The following is an 8474-nucleotide window of genomic DNA, read 5'->3' as shown; positions in this document are numbered from 1 at the left end:
GTTGTGAAATTTCAGAAGGTTTTTCTCTGTTGCATCTGCCTGCACATGTGGTGAAGAGTCAGGCAAATTGAGAAGGTATAGCAGATGTCAGACAATCAAGAAAACCAATTACGAACATGCCAATGGTCAAAACAAAAGCATATTTTAGTTTTATATGGATTAAGGTATGCTTTAATAACTGCCAATAGCTCAATTCTCTCTTTCTATGTTATCCAGTTCTTTGTGATCAGTCCTTCAACAGTTAAATGAATACCATTTATTCATTTCCCCCCCAGACCCACCCTTTCTCACACACACACGGAATTTATCTGCAATGAGACATTCCTTGTTTGTGGGCAGACATGCTGGTAGACAGGCTGCAGGCTGCCAGCACAGTGAAAGCTGTTTTCAAGGCTGTAAAACCATGAAGGTGATGGAAAATTCTCTCCAATGTCCGTTGACTTACAGTGCCTTCAGAAAGTATTCATACCCCTTGACTTATTCCAATTTTTTTTGTGTTCTAGCCTGAATTGAAAAATGTGTAAATGTATGTTTTTTCTCACCCATCTACACACAATGCTCCATAATGACTAAGTTGTAGCATTAAAAAAATGAAATACAGAAAAATCTAATTTACATAAGTATACACACCCATAAGTCAATACTATGTAGAATCACCTTTGGCAGTGATTACAGCTGTGAGTGTTTCTGGGTAAGTCTCCAAGAGCTTTGCACACCTGGATTGTGCAATATTTGCCCATTTTTATTATTTTCTAATTTCTTCAAGCTCTGACAAATTTGTTGTTGATTATCGCTAGACAACCATTTTATAGTCTTGCCATAGATTTTCAAGGAAATTTAAGTCAATACTGTAACTCGGCCACTGAGGAAGATTCACTTTCTTCTTGGTAAGCAACTCCAGTGTAGATTTGACCTTGTGTTTTAGGTTATTATCCTGCTGAAAGGTGAATTCATCATCCAGTGTGTAAGGGGTGCGTAACTGGTGGCAGAGAAGTCAGACGCAGGAGAGCAGTACTGCGTAATAACTGGAGCAGTTTAATATACAAAACCACCGGCATCCAGAATAACAACTTATGGGTACAAAACCCGTCGCACACCAGACAATAATGTGCACAAGCACTTACAACAAACAATTCCGCACAAAGACATGGGGGTAACAGAGGGTTAAATACACAACACGTAATGAGGGAATGAAAACAAGACAAAACAAATGAAAAATGTAAAATGGATTGGCGATGGCTAGAAGACCGGTGACGTCGACCGCCAAACACCGCCCGAACAAGGAGAGGAACCGACATCTGTAGATGACACGCGGCTCCAGCAGCGCGCTGACACCGGCCTCGGGGATGACCCGGAGGGCGAGGTGCAGGGCGATCCGGACGGAGACGGTGGAACTCCCACAGCATTGAAGGGTCCAACACGTAGGTACTGAAGGCCCCTCGCCGAACGCCTCGAATCCAGTATGGAGCGAACGGAGTACGCCGGGGCCCCCTCGATGTCCAGAGGGGGCGGAGGAACCTCCTGCACCTCAGACTCCTGGAGTGGGCCAGCCACCACCGGCCTGAGGAGAGACATAAGGAACGAGGGGTTAATACGGTAATCGGGGGGAAGCTGTAACCTGTAACTCACCTCGTTCAGTCTCCTCAGGACTTTAAATGGCCCCACAAACCGCGGACCCAGCTTCCGGCAGGGCAGGCAGAGGGGCAGGGTGCGAACATTGGGGCCTCACTGCGGTGACAGTCTGCGCTGGCTTTCTGGCGCAGCACGGCACGCTGAAGGTGAACATGGGCGGCGTCCCATGTTTGCTCCGCGCACCGGAACCAGTCATCCACCGCAGGAGCCTCGGTCGGACTCTGATGCCAAGGAGCCAGAACCGGCTGATACCCCAGTACGCACTGGAAGGGGGAGAGGTTAGTGGAGGAGTGGCGGAGCGAGTTCTGGGCCATCTCTGCCCAGGGCACGAACGCTGCCCACTCCCCCGGCCGGTCCTGGCAAGAAGACCTCAGAAACCTACCCACATCCTGGTTAACTCTCTCTACCTGCCCGTTACTCTCGGGGTGAAAACCCAAGGTAAGGCTGATCGAGACCCCCAGACGTTCCATGAACGCCCTCCAGACCCTCGAAGTGAACTGGCGACCCCGATCAGACACTGTCCTCAGGCACACCGTAGTGCCAGAAGACGTGTGTAAACAAGGCCTCCACAGTCTGTAGGGCCGTAGGGAGACCGGGCAGCGGGAGGAGACGGCAGGACTTAGAAAAACGGTCCACAATGACCAGGATCGTGGTGTTACCCTGTGAGGGAGGTAGCTCGGTAAGGAAGTCCACCGACAGGTGCGACCAAGGCCGTTGTGGAACGGGAAAGGGTGTAACTTACCTCTAACTTACCTCTGGGCAGGTGCCTAGGAGCCTTACACTGAGCGCACACCGAGCAGGAGGAAACATAAACCCTTACGTCCTTAGCCAAAGTGGGCCACCAGTACTTCCCACTCAGACAGCGCACCGTCAGACCGATGCCTGGATGACCAGAGGAGGGTGACGTGTGGGCCCAATAGATCAGCCGGTCACGGACAGCAGACGGAACGTACAGACGCCCAGCGGGACACTGGAGGGGAGTGGGCTCTGCACGTAGCGCCTGCTCAATGTCCGCGTCCAGCTCCCACACTACCGGCGCCACCAGGCAGGAGGTCGGGAGTATGGGAGTGGGATCCATGGGCCGCTCCTCTGTGTAATACAGCCGGGACAGTGGGTCTGCCTTCACGTTCTGGAAACCTGGTCTGTAAGAAAAGGTGAAAACAAAACGGGTGAAAAACATGGCCCACCTTGCCTGGCGAGGGTTCAGTCTCCTCGCCGCCCGGATGTACTCCAGATTGCGGTGGTCAGTCCAGATGAGAAAGGGGTGTTTAGCCCCCTCAAGCCAATGTCTCCACGCCTTCAAAGCCTTGACGACAGCCAACAGCTCCCAGTCCCCCTCGTCATAGTTTCGCTCCGCCGGGCTGAGCTTCCTCGAGAAGGCACATGGGCGGAGCTTCGGTGGCGTACCTGAGTGCTGAGAGAGCACGGCTCCTATCCCAGCCTCGGACGCGTCCACCTCCACTATGAATGCCAAAGAGGGATCCGGATGGGCCCGCACGGAAGCCGAGGTAAACAGAGCCATCAGGTGACCAAAAGCCCTGTCCACCTCAGCCGACCACTGCAAACGTACCGGTCCCCCCTTCAGCAGTGAGGTAATGGGAGCCGCTACCTGACCAAAACCCCAGATAAACCTTAGGTAGTAATTGGCAAACCCTAGAAACCGCTGCTACTCCTTTACCGTGGTGGGAGTCGGCCAATTACGCACGGCTGAGATGCGGTCACTCTCCATCTCCACCCCTGAGGTGGAAATGCGGTACCCTAGGAAGGAGACGGACTGTTGGATGAACAGGCATTTCTCAGCCTTGGCGTACAGGTCATGCTCCAACAGTCGACCAAGCACCTTGCGCACCAGGGACACATACTCGGCGCGTGTAGCGGAGTATATCAGAATGTCATCAACATACACCACTACACCCTGACCGTGCAGGTCCCTGAAAATCCTCGTCTACAAAGGCTTGGAAGACTGATGGAGCATTCATCAACCCGTACGGCATGACGAGTACTCATAATGCCCTGAGGTCCTACTGAATGTCGTCTTCCACTCGTCTCCCTCCCGGATACGCACCAGGTTGTAAGCACTCCTGAGATCTAGTTTGGTGAAGATGCGCGCCCCGTGCATTGACTCAATCGCCGTGGCGATAAGAGGTAGCGGGTAACTGTAACTCAGTTATCTGATTTAGGCCTCAATAGTCAATACACGGGCGCAGACCTCCCTCCTTCTTCTTCACAAAAAAGAAACTCGAGGAGGCGGGTGAAGTGGAGGACCGAATGTACCCCTGACGCAGGGATTCGGAGACATATGTTTCCATAGCCGCCGTCTCCGCCTGTGACAGGGGATAACATGTGACTCCTGGGAAGTGCGGCGTCTACCAGAAGATTTATCGCACAATCCCCCCGTCGATGGGGTGGTAATTGAGTCGCCTTCTTTTTGGAGAAGGCGAGAGCCAAATCGGCATATTCGGGGGGAATGCGCACGGTGGAGACCTGATCTGGACTTTCCACCGTAGTAGCACCTACGGAAACCCCTAAACACCTCCCGAGCACTCTCGCGACCACCCCGTTAGAGCCCTCCGTTGCCATGAAACAGTGGGGTCATGACAAGCTAACCAGGGTAGGCCTAGCACCACGGGAAACGCAGGAGAGTCAATGAGAAGAGAGTCAAAGAGACTGATTCTCTCCGTGTGACCCCCCTGCGTCACCATGCCCAGAGGAGCGGTGGCCTCCCTAATTACCCTTTACCCTAATGGTCGACTGTCTAAAGCGTGAACTGGGAGGGGCATAGCCACAGGAACGATGGGGATCCCTAAACTATGTGCAAATGATCTGTCTATAAAATTCACAGCCGCGCCTGAATCGACGAGCACCTTATGCTGGGAATGCGGGGAAAACTCAGGAAAAGTAACAAACAAAAACATGTGTGCAACAGAGAGTTCTGGGTGAGAATGGTGCCTTCTCACCTGGGGTGACGCCAGAGTGCCCTGCCTGCTGCCTCGACCCCCAGAGGAACCAACCCGGCACCGACCGGCAGTGTGACATCTGCGGCCACAGACGGTGCACGAGATGGAACCTCCTCCAGTCTCCCTGAGCGCAGCACCTCCCAACTCCATGGGCATCGGAGCGGTGTTGCTGGGGGATGGAACCAACAGACCCGCGCTCTGGACGTCCGCGGGTAACCAGCAGGTTATCCAGCCGAATGGACAGGTCCACCAGCTGGTCGAAGGTGAGGGTGGTGTCCCTGCAGGCCAACTCTCAACGGACGTCCTCACGCAAACTGCAACGATAGTGGTCAATCAGGGCCCTGTCGTTCCATCCTGCTCCGGCGGCCAGGGTCCGAAAGCCCAAAGCAAACTCCTGTGCGCTCCTCGTCCCCTGCCGCAGGTGGAAAAGACGTTCACCTGCCGGTGGTCGAAGACTGCCCGGAAACGACGGGTGAACTCCTCAAAGTGGTCCAGCACCGCATCTCTTTCCACCCATATGGCTTTGGCCCACTCCAGGGCTTTCCCCGAGAGGCATGAGACGAGGGCGGACACCCTTTCACGGCCCGAAGGAGCCGGGTGGACGGTGGCCAGGTATAATTCCAACTGAAGCAGGAAACCCTGGCAGCGAGCAGCCGTCCCATCGTACTCCCCGGGGAGGACGAGGCGAATCCCACTGGAACCGGGTGCAGAGGAAGCGAGTAGTGGATGCCCCTGTTGTGCTGGTGGAGGTGCCGAAGGAACTCCTTGTCTCTCCCAGCGGTCCATAGCTTGGATGACGCGGTCCATGGCGGCACCGAGATGGTGGAGCATCACCCTGTGTTCCTGGACTCGCTCCTCGACCCCCATACCAGGAGCACCTGCTAATGCTGACTCCATAGATTCGGTGCGGAATTCTGTAAGGGGTGCGTAACTGGTGGCAGAGAAGTCAGACGCAGTAGAGCAGAACTGGGTAATAACCGGAGCAGTTTAATATACAAAACCACCGGCATCCAGAATAACAACGTATGGGTACAAAACCCGTCGCGCACCAGACAACAATGTGCACAAGCACTTACAACAAACAATTCCGCACAAAGACATGGGGGTAACAGAGGGTTAAATACACAACACGTAATGAGGGAATGAAAACCAGGTGTGTGGGAAAACAAGACAAAGCAAATGGAAAATGAAAAATGGATCGGCGATGGCGATGGCTAGAAGACTGGTGACGTCGACCGCCGAACACCACCCGAACAAGGAGAGGAACCGACTTCGGCAGAAGTCGTGTGTCAGGTTCTGACCTTAGTTCTTTTGTGTTTTCTTTGTTTTAGTGTTGGTCAGGATGTGAGCTGGGTGGGCATTCTATGTTGTGTGTCTAGTTTGTCCGTTTCTATGTATGGCCTGATATGGTTCTCAATCAGAGGCAGGTGTTAGTCATTGTCTCTGATTGGGAACCATATTTAGGTAGCTTGTTTTGTTGGGGTTTGTGGGTGGTTGTCTTATGTCTTTGTGTTCTCTGCACCAGATAGGACTGTTTCGGTTTTGCCACGTTTGTTATTTTGTATTTGTGTAGTGTTCACGTTTATCGTCTTTTATTAAACATGTTGAACACGTACTACGCTGCGTCTTGGTCCGATCCCTGCTACACATTAGACGAAGAGGAGGAAGACAGCCGTTACATCGTGACACAGTGTCTGGGGGAAAGGAGAATGAACCAGGTTTTTCTCTAGGATTTTGCCTTTGCTTAGCTCCTTCCCATTTATTTTTTTATCCCCAAAAACTCCCCAGTCCTCAAGCATACCCATAACATGATGCAGCCTCCACTATGCTTGAAAATATGGAGAGAGGTACTCAGTAATGTGTTTTATTGGATTTGCCCCAAATATAAGTACAAAAGGTGAATTGCTTTGCCGCATTTTTTTGCAGTATTACTTTAGTGTGTTGTTGCTAACAGGATGCATGTTTTGGAATATTTGTATTCTGTACAGGCTTCCTTCTTTTCACTCTGTCAATTAGGTTAGTATTGTGGTGTAACTACAATATTGCTGATCCATCCTCAGTATTCTCCTATCACAGCCATTAAACTCTGTAACTGTTTTAAAGTCACCATTGGCCTCATGGTGAAATTCCTGAGCGGTTTCCTTCCGCTTCGGCCACTGAGTTAGGAATGACGCCTGTATCTTTGTAGTGACTGGGTGTATTGATACACCATCCAAAGTGTAATTAATAACTACACCATGCTGAAAGGGATATTCAATGTCTGCTTTTTTATTTTTACCCATCTACCAATAAGGACTCTTCTTTGCGAGGCATTTTGTGTTTGAAATTCACTGCTCAACTGAGGGACCTTTTAATCAATTATCTGTGTGTGGGGTACAGAGATGAGGTTGGCATTCAAAATTCATGTTAAACACTATTATTGCATACAGAGTGAGTCCATGCAACTTATTATGTGACTTGTTAAGCAAATTTTATTCCTGAACTTTTTTAGGCTACCATAACAAAGGGGTTGAATACTTATTGACTCAAGAAAGTTCAGCTTTTCATGTGTAATTAAATTGTTTGTTTTTTTAAATTGAAAAACATAATTCTACTTTGACATTATGGGGTGTTGTGTGTAGTCCAGTCACAAAACAATCTAAATTTGATCAACTTTAAATTCAGGCTGTAACAAAACAAAATGTGGAAAAAGTTAAAGGGTGTGAATACCACCTGCCTAGAGCTAACACTATACATGACCTATTCAAATATATCGGCGAATTCATCCGATTATACTGTCTATGTTGCTTCATGGATCTCCTGAGAGAGGGAGAACGAAAATGCAACCCTACCCATAACAGACATCCATCTGTTTGAGTCATCATGTACTGAATATCTTACATTCTTACTGTCGTCACAGACGATAAACAGGAAACCACAGAGTGTCACGAATGTCGCATCTGATAGCTACAGGAAGGTGAGGTTTCTGTTCGTTGAAAGAGACTCCGATGTTGGCCAAGCATTGTGCTAATAAGCAACTGGTCCAGGAGATGGAAGATGGGTTTGAAAACAACACTTCTCTGTCCTTGAAGGAAATGACATTAGTCAGTAGAAATAATGTGCTGCCCTGTGTTGAACCTGCTCAGATCTGGATGTTCTTGACCCTGAGATGTGCACTAATATGTTCAGATAGTATGGGAACTTCCTCCCATTTTAGCACTGAGAAAGTCTTCAGACTCCTTACTAGAGTCACTGATCTTTCCTGTGGGTGTTGTGCTGGAAGAAATTATTACAGTAAGTATAAAAAAATAGCATTGTCTGAAAACAATGCCAGACAATGTCCCTCCCCTAAACAGAGCACAACCCACTTGGCAAAAACTGTTAGAATCAAGGTTCTTTCCACATAAAAGTATATGTGATGTTGTTGAATCAATGTGGGAAACTGATTGGATTTGCAAAAGTCATGAACTTAAGGGAAAAGTGTATTAGTGTAAAAAACTAATTCCAATGACGTGATCATTTTTACATTTACATTACATTTAAGTCATTTAGAAGACGCTCTTATCCAGAACGACTTACAAATTGGTGCATTCACCTTATGACATCCAGTGGAACAGCCACTTTACAATAGTGCATCTAAATCTTTTAAGGGGGGGGGGGGGTGAGAAGGATTACTTTATCCTATCCTAGGTATTCCTTAAAGAGGTGGGGTTTCAGGTGTCTCCGAAGGTGGTGATTGACTCCGCTGTCCTGGCGTCGTGAGGGAGTTTGTTCCACCATTGGGGGCCAGAGCAGCGAACAGTTTTGACTGGGCTGAGCGGAACTGTACTTCCTCAGTGGTAGGGAGGCGAGCAGGCCAGAGGTGGATGAACGCAGTGCCCTTGTTTGGTGTTAGGGCCTGATCAG

This window comes from Salvelinus sp. IW2-2015, linkage group LG9 (assembly GCF_002910315.2).
Source record: "Salvelinus sp. IW2-2015 linkage group LG9, ASM291031v2, whole genome shotgun sequence".
NCBI lineage: Eukaryota > Metazoa > Chordata > Actinopteri > Salmoniformes > Salmonidae > Salvelinus > Salvelinus sp. IW2-2015.
Note: the sequence above shows the minus strand (reverse complement) of the source record.